This window comes from Felis catus, chromosome A2, assembly GCF_018350175.1.
Source record: "Felis catus isolate Fca126 chromosome A2, F.catus_Fca126_mat1.0, whole genome shotgun sequence".
NCBI lineage: Eukaryota > Metazoa > Chordata > Mammalia > Carnivora > Felidae > Felis > Felis catus.
Window position 1 is genome coordinate 78,109,007 of NC_058369.1, and position 22,405 is coordinate 78,131,411.

The 22,405-nt window shown below is 40.0% G+C and overlaps 1 long non-coding RNA gene across 1 annotated transcript in view; it reads left to right on the forward strand.

Moving 5' to 3' along the window:
• The window catches only part of LOC105260372, a 197,466-nt gene extending 180,585 nt beyond the window's left edge, over nucleotides 1-16,881 (forward strand). Inside the window, exon 15 of the long non-coding RNA XR_002740444.2 lies at nucleotides 16,775-16,881. This is a non-coding gene — a long non-coding RNA (uncharacterized LOC105260372). The remainder of the gene's footprint in view (nucleotides 1-16,774) is intronic.
• The last annotated feature ends 5,524 nt before the right edge of the window (nucleotides 16,882-22,405 follow it).

The window sequence follows — 22,405 nt, forward strand, 5'->3', positions numbered from 1 at the left end:
GTAATATTTATTTATTTTTGAGAGAGAGAGAGAGAGAGAGAGAGAGAGAGAGTAGTGGGGGGGGGGGTGCAGAGAGAGAGAGGAAGACACAGAATTCAAAGCAGGCTCCAGGCTCTGAGCTGTCAGAACAGAGCCTGATGTGGGGCTCAAACACACAAGCAGTGAGATCATGACCTGAGCCAAAGTCGGATGCTCAGCTGACTAAGCCACCCAGGTGCCCCAATACATTCAACTTTTAAAGTCAAAGAGGTTGAAAATATGGTAGGTATGCAGGTGATACAAGCCCCCAAGATAAAATTTATAAGCATGCCATATCAGAGTTTAGTGTGATGGTTGAGAATGTGGGTTCTAGAGCCAAGCTGCTTGGTTTTAAATGCCTGCCCTACCTGGGAGCCCTAGGGAACTATGGTAAACTCTGTCTTAGTTTCTGCATCTGCAGAATGGGATTAATGGGAGTATTTGCCTTAGATGGTTGTTTTGAGAACTTACTGGGATAATACACGCAGAACACTTAGAACTATACTCAAAGAAATGTTGCCTATTATGCAAAATTTGGGTAGTTACAGGGAAGACAGGTCCAAGTAGGGAGCGCATGTGAAAAAAAATGTTTGTATAGACAAAAAAGTGGAGAGGTTAACTTAACTTACTTGCAATTTTTAACTTAAATATTTGTACAATTTTTGTTCATTGATATATGCTTATAAACATATGTCTTCATCCTGAAATAGCAAAGTTTGCCCAGGATCAAAATAACAAGGAATTTAAATCCATTCAGTGGAAACAAGAGTCCCTTGTTTACAACTGTATAGATTCTCAAATGCATTTTTTTTCATATTCTTGTTGACATTTTACAAAGCAAATTCACCGTTTTAAATTATCAACTATGAGAAAATGGTCACGATTTCCATGCAAGTAAAATAGCCCAGCAGTAGGGTAAAAGGGCATCAGCAGAGTTCATAGTTATAGCCTGATATGGGGGTCATGTAGATTCTCAGCCTCTCATAGTGGGGACTTCTGGGCCCCAGCCCTTGGTACCACTAACAGAATGCTGTTGGGGCATGGATCTTTCTTATGGTCTCTATCTTCTCTGAAAATGAGGAAATTAGAGAGATGTTGATATAGGAGGGTTGACTAGGTGGAGAAAGAGGTTCCTGGAAGTGAGAGGAAGAAGCTATTACAAATATTAGGCATTAAAAGAGAGAGGACAGAGGAAGTGAAGAGCGCCTGAGATTACTAGAAAGAGGTGGTCTTCCCTTGGACTGGTCATTACTTTGCCAGGAAGCAGCTGAGGGGCACTGGGCAATTCACCCACTCTCTCTGTGCCTGGGTTTCCTTTTATGCCTCATCATGAAAAGAGTGTCTACCCCACACACTTCATGGGCTGTTATCCATTTACATGAAAGTTCTTTAAGCAAAACATAAATATATGACATTGTTTTATTTCATTGTGGACCAAATAGACATATATTTTTGTTCATTCTTGTTCTGGAGTATAGCTTAAGAATTAGCACAGTCTCCCTCTCCTGCTCTCTCGGTCTTAGATTTTTTTGGTTCCCCTTTCCACCGTATTAGCAGTGTCTCAGCAGTGGGCTGTGGCTGGCTTTACCAGAGATGCTCTCTTGTGTTAGTAACTGCTACACCATGTTTCTAGTTAGATCATTAAGCTCACTCTCCTCTCCTAAATCTGTAATGTAGGAAACCGACCCAGATTATTCACCCTATGCCTTGCTACTTCTCAGATGTCTTCGTGCCTGAAAAAACACAGGCCCTAAGTCTACCCAAGGAAACAAGCTTGAATTTGTCTTAAAGAATAGATATATGAATATTAGTTTAATCAACATTACGAAATACAAATGTAGATTCGCATTACTCACAGTTCTAGTGAAAACTGTGCATGTGCACATGTGGAATAGTTTGAAGAGAAGACAGTTTTTTTTTTAAGTACTGTAAATTTGTCTATTTTTGCAGAAAACAGGAGAGTATTTTTTAGGGTTTGCTATTATGGGGGTTATGATCATCATTGCCTTCAATTTTTAACTATGTGTGTAATCAATGGAAGTATTTTTAGATACATTCACAGTTTTACACCAAAAATGGAAAGTTAAAGAATTAGTCCTTTGGGAGATATTTTGGAGGGAAAAATCTAGTGACCACGAAGTCCCTAAATTAAGTATGAAAACATGGGAGAAAATTTCTAATAGTGGGCCATATAAAGACCTTGGAATAATCTCAAGTTTTCTTAATTTAAATACTTACTTGTTATTCATATTTTATTCCCCATTGCAACCTCATCAAGTTTAAGAAATAGAGTCATATGTGTATCAGGAGAAGAGAAATATATATATATATATATATATATATATATATATATACATATATATTATTTTTTTCATGATTTGAGGAAGCACTAGGAAGACTGTCTTGTATCATTAGAAATCTACCATTAGAGAACTATTCTTTGGGGAGTACCAGCTCTCCAGGAGGGAGACATATTAAGCTGCTGTCAATCAAGGGGCGCCTGGGTGGCTCAGTTGGTTGAGCATCCAACTTCGGCTCAGGTCATGATCTCACAGCTTGTGAGTTCGAGCCCCGCATCAGGCTCTGTTCTGACAGCTCTGAGCCTGGAGCCTGCTTCGGATTCTGTGTCTCGGTCTCTCTCTCTGCCCCTAACCCACTCGCATTCTGTCTCTGTTCCTCTCAAAAATAAATAAACATTAAAAAAAATAAAAAGCTGCTGTCAATCAAGAACACATGTACAAGCCACATAGGATCATCACGAAACATAGGGTCTAAATTCAGATGGAGCTAGGATTTAATTTGGCTTTGGCACTTACTAGCTGTGAGATTCTGGGAAAACTATACTTACCTTCTCTGAGTTCCAATTTCTTCACCTATAAAGTGGGGTTAATAAAAATGAAAGACCCAATTTTAACGAGCTGATATATTTGAAGAATCCAATACAATACTTAGTTTAAAGTAGGCTCTTAGTGCATGGCAATGATAATTATTAGTAATAGCAGCAATTTAGAATATTTAGTTCAGACTGGGGCTTGCTTAGCTTTGGGGGTACATGAAGACATTAAAGAGGTATACAGATTTAGATAATTTTAAGGGAGTCAATTTCCAGATTCTACGTTTCTGTACATAAACACTTTTTCTGTACTCATCTGCTTGCAAATACACCTGCCTCAGGTTGCTTCTCCTTTTCCATCTTTCCTTTTACAATTTCCCTTATTCTGCCTTTTAAGAAAGAGGCATATTTTTCATTTCATACAATGGTACATTGCCACGGGTGAAGAAAGCTCTGGGATGCCAAGCAAAGACAACTTAGTCTATAGGTATTTGAGAGCTTCCATTAATCAAAATGGAACCATGATCCAAACATAATAGGGCACCATGTCTTTCCCTGTCCTATGCTTATGCTTATCTCTGTTAAAGGCCAAGCATAACTGTTATGGAGTGAATGTTTTTGTCCCCCTCCCCCCCAAAATTCATATGTTAACATTTTAACCCCCAATATGATGGTATTAGGAGGCAAGGAATTTGGGAGATAATTAGGTCATAAGGATGGAGACTTCGTGAATGGGATAAGTACCTTTGTACGAAGAGATATGCAGGCTCCCTTTTTGCTCTCTGACAAGGAAAGGATGGACATCTGCAGACAGGGAAGAGGGCCCAGCTCAGACACCAGATCTTCCATGTTCTGGCCTTCCTGGCCTTCAGGACTGTGAGAAATTAATGCTTCTTGTATAAGCCACACAGTCTATGGTAATTTGGCAGAGCATCCTCAACTGGCTAAAATGATACCATAAACAGGTGTGCTGGCTGCTGACATATATTTAGATGTGTTGCTTTCAAGTATATTATGGATTAGGTGAGGGCTGGGTGGATAATGGCTTTTTTTGGTCTTCACTACTGGCAAAGAAGATATTGTTCTTGAGGAAAGACTCCCTTGAGAATGGAGCAAAAAGAACATCTCTTGGAAATATTGACGATGGCAGCATGTTATTCACTCAGGTGACAAACTCATGATAGGTTTCTGTACTTCAGCTATCTATCTATCTTGAAATGTTCAAGATTTGTAAAAAGCATCCTGGGAAATGCCAATCTGCTATGAGCTGTACTCTCTGCAATTTTAACATCTCAGTAATGAGGATGGGTTCAGTGAATACTCTGATTTATCTGCATATTAGTCTCATCTCAATAGTATGATTTGCATGATTACAAGATGAAAAGACCCACAATTTCTTCCAACATACCAATGTTGTCTTTTATATTGAGAAACACGTATTAGAGGCAAGTTAGTGTTTTGTATTTTCTTGAATATTTATTCAAATTAATAGGAAAAACATTTTCATTGATTTTTGCCAAAAGTTAGCAAAATATGAACTCCATAATCATTTTTGTGCAGTTACCAGTCTCCTGCTCGCTGTCACTCATCAACAACTTTTCTGCTTATTTATTAAATCCTACCATGTACTTATTAGGAATATTAGTTAGCTCTGACTGCCATAACAAAATGCCACAGACAGGATGGCTTAACCAACAGAAGTTTGTTTTTTCAGAGTGTCCCCACATGGTGAAGACAGAAAACTCTGGTGTCTTTTCCTTTTCTTATAAAGACACACGTTGGATTAGTGCACCACCCTTATGACCTCATTTAGCCTTTATCACCTCCTCACAGGCCCTGTCTTCAGATACATTGGAGGTTAGGGCTTAGATACAGGAATACAGGGGTGGGGGTGATGGGGAGGGGTATGTACACAATTCAATCCATAACATTAGGTTTAACTTAACAGGAATATAATTTTTTTAATGTTTATTTATTTTTGAAAGAGGGAGATGGAGTGAGAACAGGAGAGGGGCAGAGAGAGGGAGACAGAATCCAAAGCAGGCTCCAGGCTCTGAGCTCTGAGCTGTCAGCACAGATCCTGATGCAGGGCTCGAACCCACGAACTGTGAGATCATGACCTGAACTGAAGTTGGATGCTCAACGGACTGAACCACCCAGGTGCCTCCTTTTATTTATTTATTTATTTGTTTGTTTGTTTGTTTGTTTGTTTATTTATTTATTTATTTCCCTATGCAAGACTCACCAAGGCTCTCTTCTTGCTGGTGTAATAACCAGAAATATTAAAAATATTTTTTAAATGTTTTATTTTATTTTTGAGAGAGAGAGATTGAGAGAGACAGAATGCAAGCAGGGGAGGGGCAGAGAGAGAGGGAGACACAGAATCGGAAGCAGGCTCCAGGCTCCAGGCTCTGAGCTGTTGGCATGGAGCCTGATGTGGGGCTCGAACTCACGAACCGTGAGATCATGACCTGAGCCAATGTCGGACGCTTAACAGACTGAGCTACCCAGGCGCGCCCAGGAATATATTTTTTTAAATTTAAGTTTATTTATTTATTTTGAGAGAGACAGAAACAGCACGAGAGGGGGCGGGGCAGAGAGAGAGAGGGAGAAAGATGCCCAAGCGGGCTGTGCACCATCAGTGCAGAGCCCAACGTGGGGCTTTAACTCACAAACTGTGACAGCATGACCTGAGGTGAAACCAAGAGTCGGAGGCTTAACCGGCTGAGCCACCCAGGTGTCCCCAACCAAAAATATTTTAGATCAGGGGTTGGCCAGGTGCCTCCTTTAAAAAAAAATTGTTTTAAAATGTTTATTTATTTTTGAGAGACACAGAGTGCGAGCAGGGGAGAGGCAGAGAGAGGGTAATGTAACAGGAATATAATATAATATAATATAATATAATATAATATAATATAATATAATATAATATATTGCAGATTATAGTCTAAATAATGTACTCAACAATCCTTAGTGTACTTTTGTAAGCTTGTATTTATTAGTGACTGGGTCTTTTCCCTTCCTGTCAATTTACATAAAATATTTAAACTGTACTCTTAAAAGTAGACCACCTATTTAGGTTCAAAGGCAAGTCAAACTTTTCCCCAGATGCAAATCTAGTATAAAATGACCCAAGATTTAGAAAACCAGTTTGATTTAATTAGTATTAATGTCTCCCTTTCAGATGTTGATATACTGTGAAATTCTGCCTTTAATTATATAAACATCATTGACTTCCACCAACGTTGGGAAGAAATCATTAATGTACAAATATAAAATACCCTCCAGTGTCTGTGTCATTTCTTCCCATTAACTGCAACAGTTAGATAAAATTTTTCAAATATACAGAAGTATCTAATTCATTTTTTCATGCTTGATGCCTAGAAGTGCAAATACATCTTTGATGATTGATGAATGACTAATTAACAAATATGTGAATGAATGATCTCCCCAATCAGCTAGCTTATTTGACTTTCTCTCTTTTTAAAAAATTTATTTAAATTCAAGTTCGTTAACATACAGTGTAGTATTGGTTTCAGGAGTAGAATTTAGTGATTCATCACTTACATATAACACCCAGTGCTCATCCCAACAAGTGCCCTACTTAATGCCCCTCACCTATTTAGCCCGTCCCCCCACCTACCTCCTCACCAGTGACCCTCGGTTTGTTCCCTGTATTTAAGAGTCTCCTATGGTTTGTCTCCTTCTCTGTTTTTATCTTATTTTTCCTTCCCTTCCCCTATGTTCATTTGTGTCTGACTTTTTGTCCTATCTTTACTACACACTTGGAGATGACCTAAAAAAAATGAAATGTGACATTAGCATGTAAGTGTTTGTTCACAGTCAAGGAGAAAAGTCCTAAAATGCACAATTTGCAATTTTGTTTTTAACTCTACTTTTATATATTTTCGCTCCATAAGCAAGATGCCTCTAAGTAAAAGATGAACAGTATAATCAATAGTCACGTAATAAGTGTTGAGTAAAATTTTTTTTTTCATACTTCCTAGAAACTGAGAAAATGCAGAACTCTAGAGACTGGGTAATAGTGGTTTGGTTTGGCTTGTTTTTTTGGGTAGGCAGTTTCCAATTCTCCCTTTTCAAGAAAATAGAGGATCTAACCAAGTTGTCAACAGATAATGAAAATATTTTTTTGATAATAGATCACTATGCACTTTTTGACTTATAATTAAGAAGGTGTCCAAGTGAAAGAGTGACATTTCCATGAGAAAATGCCTAACATCCTCATTACTGATTTAATAGAACAAGTTTTCTTGGGGCTTATGTCTATAAAAGTGAAAAATAGGAAAAGAATGGCTGCTGAATCCTGTCTCATTTCAACAATAACTAACAGCCAAAGATACATGAACTTATTTAAAAAGATTCATTTATTAATTTTTATTGATTTTCAAATAAAACTTTACTTGCTATGTTTGATAATTATTTCTCAAAATACATTACATATTTATGTTGCTTTGGTCCATTGTGTACTCAAAACCATTGTTGAGATAAGTCAACCCAGAAACCTTTAAAAAACTTAGAACTTTGTGGTCATGCAAAATTGCAGTGTTTACATTTCAGCCCAAAGACAATTATTTTTTTATTGTAGTGAAGTTAATAGAGTGATCAGATAAAATCTTTCAAATACAAAAATCTATTGCATTACATTACATTTCTTTTTTGGGAAATATGAGATCAAGGAGAAAAAGGAATGACATACATTCTCTAATTGTCAAAAAAGAGCTTGTCTGTGGATTTTTAAATGAGTAAGGATGGGTATCAAATTACTTTGGCATTTAGAGTTTATTGGATGCAAACTATGATGTAAGTTTTATTTAAAAATCAGGGGTGCCTGCGTTGGCTCAGTTGGTTAAGCATCTGGCTTCGGCTCACGTCATGATCTCATGGTTCACGAGTTCGAGCCCAACATCAGGCTCTGTACTGAGCGCTCAGAGCCTGGAGCCTGCTTTGGATTCTGTGTCTCCCTCTCTTTCTGCTCCTCCCCCACTCATGTTCTGTCTCTCTTTCTCTCTCAAAAATAAATAAACATTAAAAAAATGAAAAAAATCAATATCTGTAGCATGCTAGAAAATACTATTTTGAAGCTATTCAAATTTGTGATGAAAAAATTTAGATGTCTATCTGAAAATGTGCAAGGGGATTCATAACTTTTCAAAATTCTTTTAGGAAGTACGAGAGAAAAAAATTGGAGGACCACTAATTTAATGTGTCAAGTCTTTACAATTTTAACAATCGATGATGATGGACTTCATGGGGAAGAAGTGGACAGAAATATTTAGAGCATAGAGAAAAGCAGACCTAGGTGTGCTGTTGACATGAGCTGTAGTGACAGAAAAGTAGAGCTGGAGAAATAATTACCAAAAAAAATGCACCCAGTTCCCAAAGTTCTGAATTTCTGAGACATGATCTCATCTATTATTGATGAGATTTTGCAAAGGGGATTTATGTTGAAATTGGTTCTCTTTTCTGAGGGATTTAATTAGGTTGGAGACCAGTTCTCCATTATCATACCCATGATTACTATGTGCCTGGGACTGTGTAAAGTGCCAGAGACACAAAGATGAACATGAAAAGAAGATCTCTCAAGGCGTGTTAAGCATAGAAGAAAACTGGAAATTAATTGAAGTTGGAAGTCACTGAATATGTGCTTTGAGTGCTTTTTCATTTATATCCCATGTTTCTCCATACAAAATATTTGAAGTGGGTGTCATATGAGTTGTTTAAAGAAGATGGTGATGGATTTGTGATAATTATAACAACTCCTTATGTGTGTAGTGTTTTATAGTTTATAAGGTGATTTCACGTAAGATAGCTTACTTGATGTTAACAACAACCTTTTGTGGCAGACAAGACCTGTGTTATTACTCTCACTTTATTTATTTTTAATGTTTAATACTGAGAAAGAGAGAGAGAGAAAAAAAGCACGAGTTGGGGAAGGGCAGAGACACTTAACCGATTGAGCCACCCAGGTGCCTCTTACTCTCACTTTAGAGATCAGAACACTATGGCTTAGAAGGATTAAGTTTTGACCACATCACATTGTGTGGCTACTAAATGGCAAAATAGGGGGTGCCTGTGTGGCTCAATCAATTGAGTCTGACTTCAGCTCAGGTCATGATCTCACAGTTCTGAGTTTGAGCACTGCATTGGGCTCTGTGCTGACCGCTCAGAGCCTGCAGCCTGCTTCAGATTCTGTCTCTCTCTCTCTCTCTCTCTCTCTCTCTCTCTCTCTCTCTCTGCCCCTCCCCTGCTCATGCACCATCCCTCTCTCTCTCTCTAAAATATAAATAAACATTTAAAAAATTTTAAATGACAGAATAGGATGGAACTCAGGCACTTTAGGCTCGTAGAAGTTTTTGGCACTTTGTAGCCTGAGTCACTGAGTTTCTTCTTCTGCACATTGGAAAAGACAGTCCCCTTTGGGCCTCATCTGTTCTGATACATCATGCTATTGTACCAAGTCTACAAGGCCCTGAATGCTCTTTTACCTGGGCTGTTTCTCAGGGTTGTTTATGTAGCTGGTAACCTGCAGAGATCAGGTAACAAGCACCCCGAGGTATAAGCTGAGCTTACTGTTTGCTATAAAAGTATATTTTTTTCAAACTCAGTTACGATAGAAGCCCACTGCATACTATTATTCATCTGAGCCCATCATGTTGCCCTATGGGTTTTGAGGCCAATTGTAACCTAGGCAAGTGTACCGACAAAGAAACTTAAATATATACTCACAAATATAAACTCATGCTTCTTACTGTGCTGTAAGTGATCAAGTCCTTTGTCTTTGACCTACGAGCTTTGTGTCTTCTGCCAGCATCCACGAAATAGTATCTGAGTAACTGATCAGTTTGTACTAATTAAAATCCAGTTTAAAATCTAATCTTAGACCTGACAAGACAATGACACAACTTGCTCGAGAATGTTTGAGGACCACGTGTGAGGATGTGTAAGGTATGATGCGCCTCCTATGGGGCTTCAAATGGGGTGTATCCCCAGAATCTGAATTCAAGAATCCGAGAGTCAAGAAAGAGACCTGTCAAAAGGAAGCTGGCAAAAATTGTCACACACTTCTCTAGAAACAGGCATACACAGAACAGACTAGGTCCAAGAGATTTGTTGGTACTGTGGCAGGCTTGGTATTTTACATATGTTATGGTGTCAGACTGTGTAACCCCAATGTGCAAAAATGTAATATCATTGCTCTGTCATGAAATTTAACTTTGCTTTCTGGTTCTAATCTCCCAGTGGTAGATCATGGAAACTTAGAAAGGAGACAGTGGCTCCAAGGTTGAACTCAGACTCCCTTCCTCCTTGTTCTTCATGGTGGTGGAGTGGAATAAGGTAAATTCAGGCTAAGGTACCTTCTGTCTTTGCTGGCCTCTGCTGAGGTGTGATTCATCCCCTCCAGTCTTGGGCATCTTGTCTCCTCTTGCCCCATGGACAGTGGTATCGCTGGCCCCATCGTGGCCTTCAGTTGTGACATTCATATATTCTGTGTTCTCCTCTGTCAGGGACCCCTTCTGGTCCAAGTACCCTCTCCCAGCATGTAGTTCCTTTTTGTTCCATTTCTTGTGCCCTGCTGGGGTATGCGGGCTCTCTGAGACCCATCTGCTTGGCTGTTTGCTTCTGCCATTGCTCATCTATCACTCATGTGCCATGTTGGGCTTAGGGTTTCCCTAGGAAGCTTGCATCTCACTAGGATGCTAGGCTCTGGCCCTTTTCTTTTAGACCCCTCCATGAACAGATCTGGGGTTTCTATTTGAATATCAAACTTGCTATCCCTCACATCCCATTTAGGGTATTGGGAATGGAGAGCTGGGGACCATCTCAGCGTCTTACGCATGAATTCTAGTCATATCCTCTGTGATTTCCCCCCCATTTATTAAATTTTTAACTAATTTTAATCTACGTTTACATTTTTCTTCCAAAAATGGTTTATGGTATAAGGTTCTCTGAATCCTTGGGGTTTGGACCTTGAGATTTAAAGTTAAGCCTTTGGTATTTAGAAGAAAAAAAAAAGGAGAAATCTTTTCTTTCAAACACCTGCCACTCACAATAGAAAGCCATGGCCTGCAGAACAGGGTCTCTGCTATAGAGTTAGCTCATAATCCACCGTTTATGTTCTGCCTGGATGATCCTATCCTGAGGGTGGTAAGTACAGAAGGTACCCACTGGCTGCTGAATAGTAGGTGAAAGGAAAGGGTAGCAGGAATTTAAAAGTACAGAGTTGCCCCACTACCATTGGGAAACCATGCATATTTCAAGGATCTTCATCAAGAGACCATGGTGTTCCCAGGATGTTGGCTAATTGAAACTGGTATAAAGAAGCTGCAAACCACTCAAATTACATTGCAACTTGCCAGAAATTAAGTAATGGTTTCCTGGAATTGGAGAGTACGATTCATGCAGTATTTATCTAACACTGTCCTGAAGCGTCTGGCCTCAGCTTCTGGAGGGCCAACAGGGTTATTGAGATAGTAATGTCTCTAGAACAGAGAGCAGTTTATCAGTTCATTCAGGAGCCCAACTTTTGTAGGATGGAGTTGATGGGCTCAGTATGAAAAGCAGGATCCTTTGCTCCAACCCTGAGCTGTTTGAAAACTCAATCTGGATTATATGTCTGGGTTGGGATTCAGGAATTTATATTTTCACAGGCTTCTTCTGGACCATGTTTTGAGATTATACTCATTGAAGTGGCTGAGATAAAAATTAAATAATTAGTGGCAGTACCATTTTTCTATCCAGGCCAGAGGGTCTAGTATGAGGTCTGTGGTTTGGGGGGGATGGGGAGTCTGTGGGCTCAAGGGAATATGCCAGCCTGCAGCCTAGGACCAACCTTCTAGACCATGGGCCCCTGGAATGTTCCACTCAAATGGCACTGAGCTGATGCCTAGGTTTTGTATGGGTTTTTCCCCAGGTTTGACCTCTAGAATGGGTACCCAGCTGTGGACAGCCTTAGGCCTCAGTGGAGGCTAGGGGGCAGCTGTTTGAGGGGATGTGAATGGAGCACCGCTGTGTGAACTGAAGTGTCTACTAGTAGTCAGAAGAAGCGTCAAGCAGAGGCCAGGCTGTGGGCAGACCCAGAGTGTAGTCTTTGGGCCATGTACCCCAGCATTCTTGACATCTGGTGTTCCAGGTGCTTCTGAAGGCATATTTATGAGGTAGGAGAACAGAACATGTCTTATTCATCAGCTCTTTAGCTTTGATTTATAACTTCTAAATATGTAGACATATGGTTTCTGGGCCTTTGTGGTATTCTTGCCTCAGTTTCCACAGATGTTTGCGGTTAGACCTGATCTATGCATTCAAATTATTAATGTCTTAGAATTGATTTCTTCTGATCAAGAAACAGTCCTTCAAGCCAAGCCTGGGGGAAGGAAAAATTGATGAGAAGGAAAAAGAAATGTGACCTCTGGATTGGCCTCATTGTGTAGCCCAGTGAGGGAACAAATCAGGGGGATGCTCTGGGGCAGGATTTGGAAGCCCATCTGCAATCCTCTCCTCTAGAGATGGGGTGGGTCTGGGGGCTGGGTGGGCTGAATTGTCATTCCCAAGGTCACACCAGACCCTGTCATTGCCTATCCTGTATTCCATCTGTGATTGCAAAGCGCTGGTCCCATTCTCTGACTCTCCCTCCCACCCAGTGCATTCCCTGTAGCATCCTGTTTGCTAGGACTATGTAACAGGGTACCATAGACTGGGGGACTTAAGCAAGAGGCATGTATTCTCATATGGTGCTGGAGGCTAGAAGTCCAAGATCAAGGTGTTGGGTCGGTGAGTTCTTCTGAGGGCTGCAAGGGAGAATCTGTTCCATGCCTCTTCCCTGTCTTCTTCTTGTGGTTCGTTGGCCATCTTTGGTGTTCCTTGGCTTATAGACACATCACTCCAATCTCTGCCTTCATCTTTACATGGCCTTCTCCCTATGTGTGTATCTGTGTCCAAATCTCCCATTTCTATAAAGACATCGGTCATACTGGATTTAGGGACCCACCATACTCCAATATGACCTCATCTTAATGTAACTAATTATATCTGTAGTAGCTGTATTTACAAGTAAAGTCATGTGTGGAGGTACTAGGACTTCAACATATAGATTTTGAGGGGCTCTTGGGTGGCTCAGTCAGTTAAGCGCCTGACTTTGGCTCAGCTCATGATCTCATGGTGCATGGATTCGAGCCCTTGCATCTGGCTCTGAGCCAGAGCCTTCTTCGGATTCTGTGTCTCCGTCTCTCTTTGCCTCTCCCTCACTTATGCTCTCTCTCTCAAAAATAAATAAACATTAAAAAATATATATAGATTTTGAAAGGACACAAATTAAACCCATAACATACTCCATCTCCAGCAATCTTTCAACACCACTAGGACCTGTAATCTTATCTTGTATGCTTGCCTAATGCCTTCCCCTCCCTCCATATCTAGTGCCAATACCCCAATATCTCATTAAGACTGCTCCTTTGCTTGCTTCCTTGTAGCTCTCACTTTGTTGACTTTCTTGGTTAAACCACAACCCTGGTAAAATCGAGCTCTCCACCTACTTGGTGTTTGATCCCATGAAGCCGAATGTGGCTGGAGAAAAATAAACTTGCTGACTCTTCTCATTTTAAATTCATGAACATAAACCCTAAGTTGGCTCTTAATTGCTGTTTGGCAAGCATACTCTCTCCTATATCATCAACTTCCTCCTCTCTATTGGGTCATTGCTCTCACCACACAAACATATTCGCATTTCTCTCATATTAATTGTATTTTAAAAAACTTTCTTGACCCCACATCTGCCAGGAGCTCTCTCCCAAGCTCTACTATCTCTGCTGCTTTTCATAGCATGGTTCTAGAATTGTCTATACCTACTTTCTCCAGTTCCGCTCTTTCCATTCTCTTAAGTTCTATCCCATTGAGTTTATGTACCCCTCCCCAAAGTTCTCATGTCAAGATTACCAAAGACCTTCAAGTTGTGATGTCTAATGGCCCATTTTAGTCTTCATTTTATATGATTTATTAGTGACAATTGACACAGTTGATCACTCTCTCCTTTTGGAAACAACTTTCTTCCCTTGGCTTCCAGGATGCTCTGCTGTTTTCTGCTTGTCTCATTGGCCCACTTTTCTCAGTGTCCTTTGCTGGCACCTCTTCTTCTCTCAGCTTCTTCAATGCCCAGGGCTTTGACTTTGGGCCTCTTGTCTTCTCCATCTACACTTACTTCGGCTGATCTCAGCCAGTGTCATGGATTTAGGTATGACCCAAATCAAGTTTATGTCTCCAGCCTGAATCTTCTTTGGACTATAGACTGATATGCATTGACTTCCTCAGCTTCCCCACTTGGATATCTAATATGTCCCAACTCACCATATCCAAAACTGCAGCCCTGATCTCACCCTCTCTCCTACTGCTCCATCCTTCATTGGGTCAGGCCACCCCAGACTCAGTCTCCTTCCCCTCACAGCTAACAGGGACTTGTGCCGAGCCTCCCTTCAGAGTGTGTCTGGAGTTTTTTGCCTTCTCACTGTACCCACCATGACCACCTGGCACCCACCACCATTGCCCCGATGATGGCCTCAGTCTCTGCCTAGCCTCCATCCCTGCAGTCTATTTCCAAGGCAGTGGCCAGAAGGATTTGTGTGACACTTCAGCCATGTTAGTGCCCCCTCTCCTGAAACCCTACAATGGCTCTCCGCTCCATTTGGAGCAAAAGTCCAAGTCCTTACGAGGCCCTACCAGATCTGGGAACCACCACCATGACTTTCCTGACCATCCCTCCTCCTCTTCCCTGGTGTTCCTTCTTCTCCCAGGCTTTTCTCTCTCCTCTTCCTCGAACACACCAAGAACGCACCCTGCCTCTTAGCCTCAGCCCTGGGTGTTCCCTCTGCCTGAACTGACCTTCCTTTAAGTAACGTTATGCCTTCAATCTTTGCTCAGATGTCAACTTCTTGGTGAGGCCTCCCTGGCCTCCTTGTTTAAAGTTGGAGACCCTGCCCAGCATCCCAGCTCTCCTTCACCCTGCTGTGTTTCTTTCTATGGCATGTTTTACATTCTCATATACTATGTGATGTACGTTTGTATTATGTTTTTTGGTCATTCTGTGTGTCACCCAGTAGAATGCAAGCTCCGTGATGTTTATTGGTGCTTCTTTTCTTCCCTGAGTCTAGAACACTGTCAACACCTAATATGTGCTCAGCAAATATTTGGTGAATGGATGAATGGTAGGTTACTCAGAATTAGGCAACAAAAGAGAATGGACTGGCAAAAGGGGATGGTGGACTTGGCTAGGACTTAGCTAATTAACACCAGAATCACTCTGCAATTTTACCTGGATGCCACTTGAAAGCAACGGTATGAAGATTGGTGTGTGATTTGTTTGTTAAGTGAGCTAAGCATGGTTTATTCCTAAACACAATTCAGTGAGTACTCCTTTGCTGCTTTTAGAAAGTACTGACTGATAGATGCTACCTCCTCCTCCATGAAAGCCCATTATGGAAAGGAATTGGGGGCATTAATGTGAAGAGGCTGCAGGGCAGGGAGACCTGGTTTTCATTCGACAAGCCCCATCAGATTCTGTGCAAGTTGAGGTCTGTCCATGTAAAAAGATTCTTTTAAAAAATACCTTTACAGGTGTACCTGGGTAACTCAGGTGGTTAAGCTTCTGACACTTGGTTTCAGCTCAGGTCATGATCTAGGGGTTTCATGAGTTCCAGCTCTGCATCAGGCTCTGCACTGTCTCTCTCAAAATAAATCAATAAATATAAAAAAGAAAAATATTTTAAAAATACCTTTACAAACACATGTGTCCTTGTCCCTTGATAGAGTTGCTATAGTCTGAAGTTGCAGCGGTGACAGGTTTCATCTATGACAGTCTAGTGTCCCTGCTGGCTTAGTAACTGATCACTGTCCCACAGAATAATAGGCCACAATTTAGGGTAAGAGGAAAATAAAAACTTCTCAGATCATTTATTTGTTATAGGAACACTTCTTGGGAAGAGTGAGGTATTAGCAAAAAAGTATTGCTGATTTTTATATCTATAGTACGTTATTTACATACATGAATAATATTTGAAGTTTCGTAAAAGCCCACATTGGTCCCAGTCAGCATCTAAAACATGGACAGAGAATTAGCACGAAAGAGGAGTGTAGCCCTCAAACTGTGCGGTTTGTATCCCTGTGTCTGGCTTTCTAATTGTTGCATCTAACTTGTAGAAGGTCACTTTGGTTTTCAGTCTAATTAGTAGTACACTTCCTTAGTTTGGTTTCTGGTGTTAGTGAATTTCTTCTTTTATCTTGGATTTCCTCAGCCAATACAAAGATGGACAATTGAACTTACTTCAATTTATTGGATATGTTAAGTGATGAGGTTTAGCCAAGCTCGGGAAAACAATGGAAAGGTGAAATCATGAAAAATGGAAAGATTGGCAGAACAAATGCATAGTGAAAAAATTGTTGAAAAGAAGGTACTTCTTTTACAGAAGTGACAGTCATAGAGATTTGAACTTTAACATTTTATGTTTATGCTTGTCAGTCAATTACTTCATCCACTTGGACTATATGGATGAATTTAAAGGAACGACTTAATCTTTCTGGGTTCTTTGTGTAAGGCTTTCCTGACCCCTCCCTAAATTTGGAATCCCAGGAACTTGCTTGGATTATTACTCAGCCCTGGGACAAACCCTTAGGGATGCGCAGTAGGGGAGGGAGGACAAGGCAGGACAAAGGGAGTGATAGGGTCAATTTAGTGCAACAAAGGGATGAGAGAAGAGGAAATAAGGAAAAAAGGATAAGACACAGTCAACATGGGCAGTGACTATAATAAAGTTAATTTTTTTCTGTAACTGTTGGAAATAAATTTTAGAAATGTACTTACTTTGTTAAATAAACAGACTACTTTGAAGGTGGTTGACTGTATAGTCTGTTGTGTTGTAGGTGAGAAAAAGTCCATCTGAATACTTTCTGGTCACACTTTCAACTCAGATCGCTACAATTCTTCAGAAACAGGTAAGGGGTACCTGGGTGGCTCAGTCAGTTAAGTGTCTGACTCTTGATTTTGGCTCAGGTCATGATCTCACAGTCTTGGGACTCTGTGCTGGCAGCACAGGGCTTGCTTGGGATTCTCTCCCTCCCTCTTTCTCTGCTCCTCCCCTGCTCACACACACACACACACACACACACACACACATACTCTCTCTCTCTCTCTCTCTCTCTCTCTTTCTCTCTCTCTTTCTGTTAATAAATAAACTTAAAAAAAGAAAAAAGAAATAGCTAATAGAATAGACAAGGGAACTCTCAGTGTGGCCATGATTCACCTCCCTGCCCTGTTATTCACTACTCTGTCACAAATGGCTGGTGGACACATGGCTAGGATAGAATAACTTTCATTTTGAGGATTCATGAACTGATTCAACACTGTGTGTGTCTTTATGTTTTGACACCATTTGAGTCAAGGCTTTGAGGTGTATTGACATCACAAAGCAGCAGAGAGGTGAGGGATCAAAGGATGAAAACAGTGAGCATGTGTAAGAACTTGGTATCTAAAACTATCCCTTCCCTGCACAACATCAGAAAGCAAGGTTAGGTAGCCACTGATAGGATGGGTGATAAAAGCAAAACTGCTTTCTTCTTTGAAACTGAAAGATCCAACCACCTGCTCTTATATGACTTTCTTTTAACTGAAATATTTACAGTGAATAAAGAAAGGCAGCAAAGTAAGCATTCTTGGGCTTCCCTCCCATCTGAAGTCCCTCCCTGCCAAAAATTTGTCACTGATACTTGTTAAATCCACCCTCAAAAAACCACAATTATAGATTACTACATACTTAGAAAGCCTTATATCAAATATAAAAATAAGCAAGTTATATAGTCATTGGCTACTTAAATTATTATGAGGTGATAAAATTTCTGACTACTTAATTTTTATTTGTGTTTATGGTAGCAAATCAAAATGTGAAAAAAAATAACTATACTAGGTCATGACATTATGAAAATTTTCCATAGAAAGATGTCCTAATTTGAGCATCCAATTGGGTAGTAAAACTTGAATATTCTTGTTGGTGGAGAACTGGATGTAATGAATGAAATGAATATACTTTCTCTATTTTTGGTTTGTTTTTCTTTTAAGAAACTAAAAGTTCAAGGTTAGTAACATGTATTTAATTACAGAGATTTTTCATTTTTGTAAACCAATACTGGTTTTTTTGTTTGTTTGTTTGTTTTTTGTTTTTTGTTTTTTGTTTTTTGTCAATAGATCCCAGTGGATCAGGGACCCACTCTGCTCCCAGAGGGACTGTGGACAATGGGTGTGTGGGGTCTTTGGGGGAGTTAGGTCAGTGCAGCCATGGTGGCCTGGGTGTCAGAGACATCATCAGGAAACTACTGGGGGGCATGGGAGCCCACAGGAGAGTGAGGAGCTGAGACTCAGCTGGGTCCTCTGTAAGAGGCCAGTGAGGGCTGTCAGCTCAGGCCCACTGAGCCAGGTGGTGGAGCAACCAGGGGATGGGGTGGAGAATCATAAGGGGCTTTATTTTCATCTAGGGTATTTTATTTCAGCCAAGCACACAACATATCATTAACCAGCAGTTAATCTCACTAGAAACCTACCCATTGCTTGGTAGTGAGTGTCAAGGGCTGGAGGAAATAGAGATATTTGAGAAGCTACCAGCCAAGAACCAGTAGATAGACTTGAGATACATCTATGTATTTCTCAGATTGGAACCGTGGCTATTTATGGGTGCCAGAATATGAAACCTGGCATTAAATCCCCATGAGTGTGACAGCATATTTTAACATTGCTGAATATGGGTGAAGGGGGGAGGAGGGAAGAAGGAGCATAATGCTAAACTAAAATAGTAGTATAGTCAAAAAGTTATAAAGTTATATTCTTTTTAAAAATTTTATCCCAAATTGTGCTAATCAAAAAATAATTGCTTGGTTAAGCTTATTAGATTAAAAATGGTGCTGAAATCAGGCTAAACATACATGTGAAGTTCCTGCTGATGTGACCTGGCTATAAAACACCACAAATCAAGAGGATTATAAACTAAACCAGGCCATGGGCTGTGAAAGAGGGAAGGGCCATCACAAGTAAGTCAAGGTTCCTGACAGGCAATGACTTAGAGGTGTTGCAAGTTGGAAGAACCATTAGAGATCAGTTAGTTGAAAACCTTTTTAATTTTAGAAACCAAGAAGTTGAGGTTCAAGGTGTTTACTTGATTTGCCCAAGGTCCCATGTCTCAGTGGCAGAGCCAGGCTAGAATATGATCCTGGATTTCCAGTACAGAGCTCTTTTGCAAAGGCAGTCCTGGAATTTTGGTGCTGGTCTGGCTTGCCAGGACTGCCTTTTCAAAATCACATTTAAACACAGCTCTTATTTACTTGCTGCTAATGAATTTGCACAGAACCATGTGGATGGAGATCCAAGTCACATGATTAAATGTCTGACAAGATGGTATTGAATAACTGAAAGCCTTAAATAAATATTGACTTCTAGTCTTTTTGGAGTTGTAACTCTCTATCAGTTTTTTTCTTGAATGTGTTTCTTATACAGATCATATATATATATATATAATATCATATATATATCTGTTTTATATCATATATATCTTATATCATATATATATATATATATATATATATATATATATGCTTTAAAGAGAACCAAATTAATTTTTGTTTTGTTTATTTGATTTTAGAAAATCTTGGCAAGATCCATTGCGATAAACAGTGATGTTATAGAAAGATTATCGGATGCCTGCAGGAATGGACTTTCCATCCTGCCTGGCCTTGCGTTCGCTTTGGAATCACTTCCATTTTCTGGTCAATAAAACAGGGATGTTGATGCCTGCTCTACCTCCAAGAAAACACTCTAAGAATAAATAAAAGAAAAGAAGGGAAGTGCTCCAAAGGTTTCATACGTTTCTAATAGAATTAAAATAGGTGAATTAGGCTTTAGACTACAACTTTTTAAACTCAAATGTTGATGGCTTCAAGTTTTCCTGTAGCTTTAAGACTCAATGATTCTCAGGAATCCCTTTCACACCATTTAACCTTTATTGAATCTTGGGTTCAGAAGACTCTGAGAAGCCACCTAGTGATTTCTCTTCCCAGTTCAAGCAAAAGCTTCAAGTATACTTTTTCATAGGAATGTATGCATTCTTTTCTTTTATGAGATGCATGTCTAGAGTATAGCAATAATATAGTATGTCTTGTTCAAAAGGAAATGTTTCATTGAAAGGATAGGATAGGAAAACTGTGCACATTCTCTTTTTTGTGTGTGAGAGAGAATGAGCAGGAGAGGAGGACAGAGTCTTAAGCAGGCTCCATGCTCAGTATGGAGCCTGATGCGGTGCTCAATCTCACGACCCTGGGACCATGACCAAAGTCAGGAGTCAGATGCTCAACTGACTGAGCTACCCAGGTATCCCAATATACATTCTCAATACAGTTTTCCTATACTATCCTTTCAATGAAACATTTTCCCTTTGAACAAGACATACTATGGTCTTCTATTGTTGTATTTCAGGCAGGCATCTCATCAATAAATCTTGAGATTTACTCTGAGACAGAATTTACCTTTCCTTATCTAAAAATCTTAAATATATATGTGCTGTGTGCATTGACATATACACATTTGAGTCCTAGACTTTCTTCCTGACCTACTTCTATGAGATGTCCTCTTGAGAAGGTTTCTCTTCCATGGGATCTCTGCAGTCTCACACAGTGTCTGATTTGAAGTGGTTTATATCTGATTTGGTTTGTTTCCTGAGATTTGATCTTCTCCTCATTCTTGTACTGGGTTGGTCTCTCCAAACTCCTTCCAACCCCACCAACCAGTGGATATGAACATAGCCTTCTTCAAATTTTCTTCTGGTAGATTTTCCATTATTCTGATTCATGTGATTTTGTTGTCAGAGAGACATTACCCTGAGTTAAAATATCATTTGGTGACTTAAAAAAAAAATAAATGACTCTTTTTTTCTCACAGCCTAGAAAACAGGATTTGAGCAGAACATAATGTTTTTTCCCCTTTCAAATATGAGGACTTGTCATGTGGAACAGGAATGAAACTCATCCTCTATAGATTCATTGGTGGAAATTATGGAGGCAGATGTGATAAGATAATCACCAGAATCATAATCATAATCAAAAAACTTTCTAATGATCAGAACTGTCCCAAAACAGAATGGCATGCTTTGCAGGGTTGTCAGCTCTATTTCTGGAAAAGTTGAAGAAGAGTGTCTTAGGTCATGTTCTCTAGAAGCAGAGCCTGAAATGGGTATTTTGTGTAGGTGATTAATGAATCACCTGACAGAGTACTCTCAGAAGAAGCCTGTAGAGAAGTAAGGGAAGCAGGATAGGGGAGGGGAAGAAGCTAGGCAAAGATGAAGGTTCAGCTAAAGTTTAACCTCAACCTGACCCCACTGAATTCTGGAGCATGACTGGTATCACAGAGTTGTCCTGCCTGGAGACAAGGGAGAGGGGTCTTCTGTGCCCCTATATCATTTCATTATTGCCTGTGGGGTGTCCATAGGTGTGTGTGTGTGTGTGTGTGTGTGTGTGTGTGTGTGTGAGGTGGTGAAGCATAGCTCTGATAGACATTTCCATGCAAGGCAATTGGAGGCAATTCTCAGGCCAGGGGTACATCTGTGGTCAATTGGAGGCAATTCTCAGGCCAGGGATATATCTGAAGTCTGTTTGCAGCTAATACTCAACAGCAGTTGAAAGATGAAAGAATTGTCCAGGTAAATGGGATCCGGGTAGGGCACCAACAGCACTTACTACCCAGAGACGACTGGTCATGTTCCAGAATAGGAATGAGATAAGGAATCAAGACACCAGCCTTCTACCTTTGGTTTTGCTACTGATAATTTTCTGATACTCTAACAGTCTGTAAAATAAAAGTATTTCTTGAAGTCTCTTTATCTCTAAAATTAGTCTATGATGGCATGTTGTGGAGGAGTAGGTCCTGGCATATAGACTGAAGACCCTTAGTGGTGGGGTTGGTGAGAAGAAAAAGGCAATGGTTACTGCAGTGATTCCTTGAAATCATATACACCTCACATACTGTGTTCACATTAATAATGTGAATTATTTACTATTTTTAAAATATATGCAACAAATGAAATAGGTTTTAATTTTAAAAGCATTATGGAATTCATACTGGTTCTTTTGTGTTCTGTGTTTTCTTAATCATTGGATTCTCAAGGGACGATTTTTGTTCTGGGGACAGGGTGGAGAGTCCTCTAAAGGTATACTGACAAAAAAAGACATGCACATGCAGCATTAAATGGGAAGTACATAAGGAAGTACATAAGCTCTAAGAATTCGTGTGAATTCATTCACCGTATCTGGATTTTACCAACTTAGGTTGTCATTTTCTTCATGATATTTTTTCAGGCATGCATAGTTCATTTAGGCATATGAGTATGCAGCAATTAATAATGGGAATATATTAAAATGAATTAAATTCCTTTCTCTGAGGGGTGCCTGGGTGGCTCAGTCAGTTGAGCATCCGACCCTTGATTTTGGCTCAGGTCATGAATTCATGGTTTGTCAGCAGAG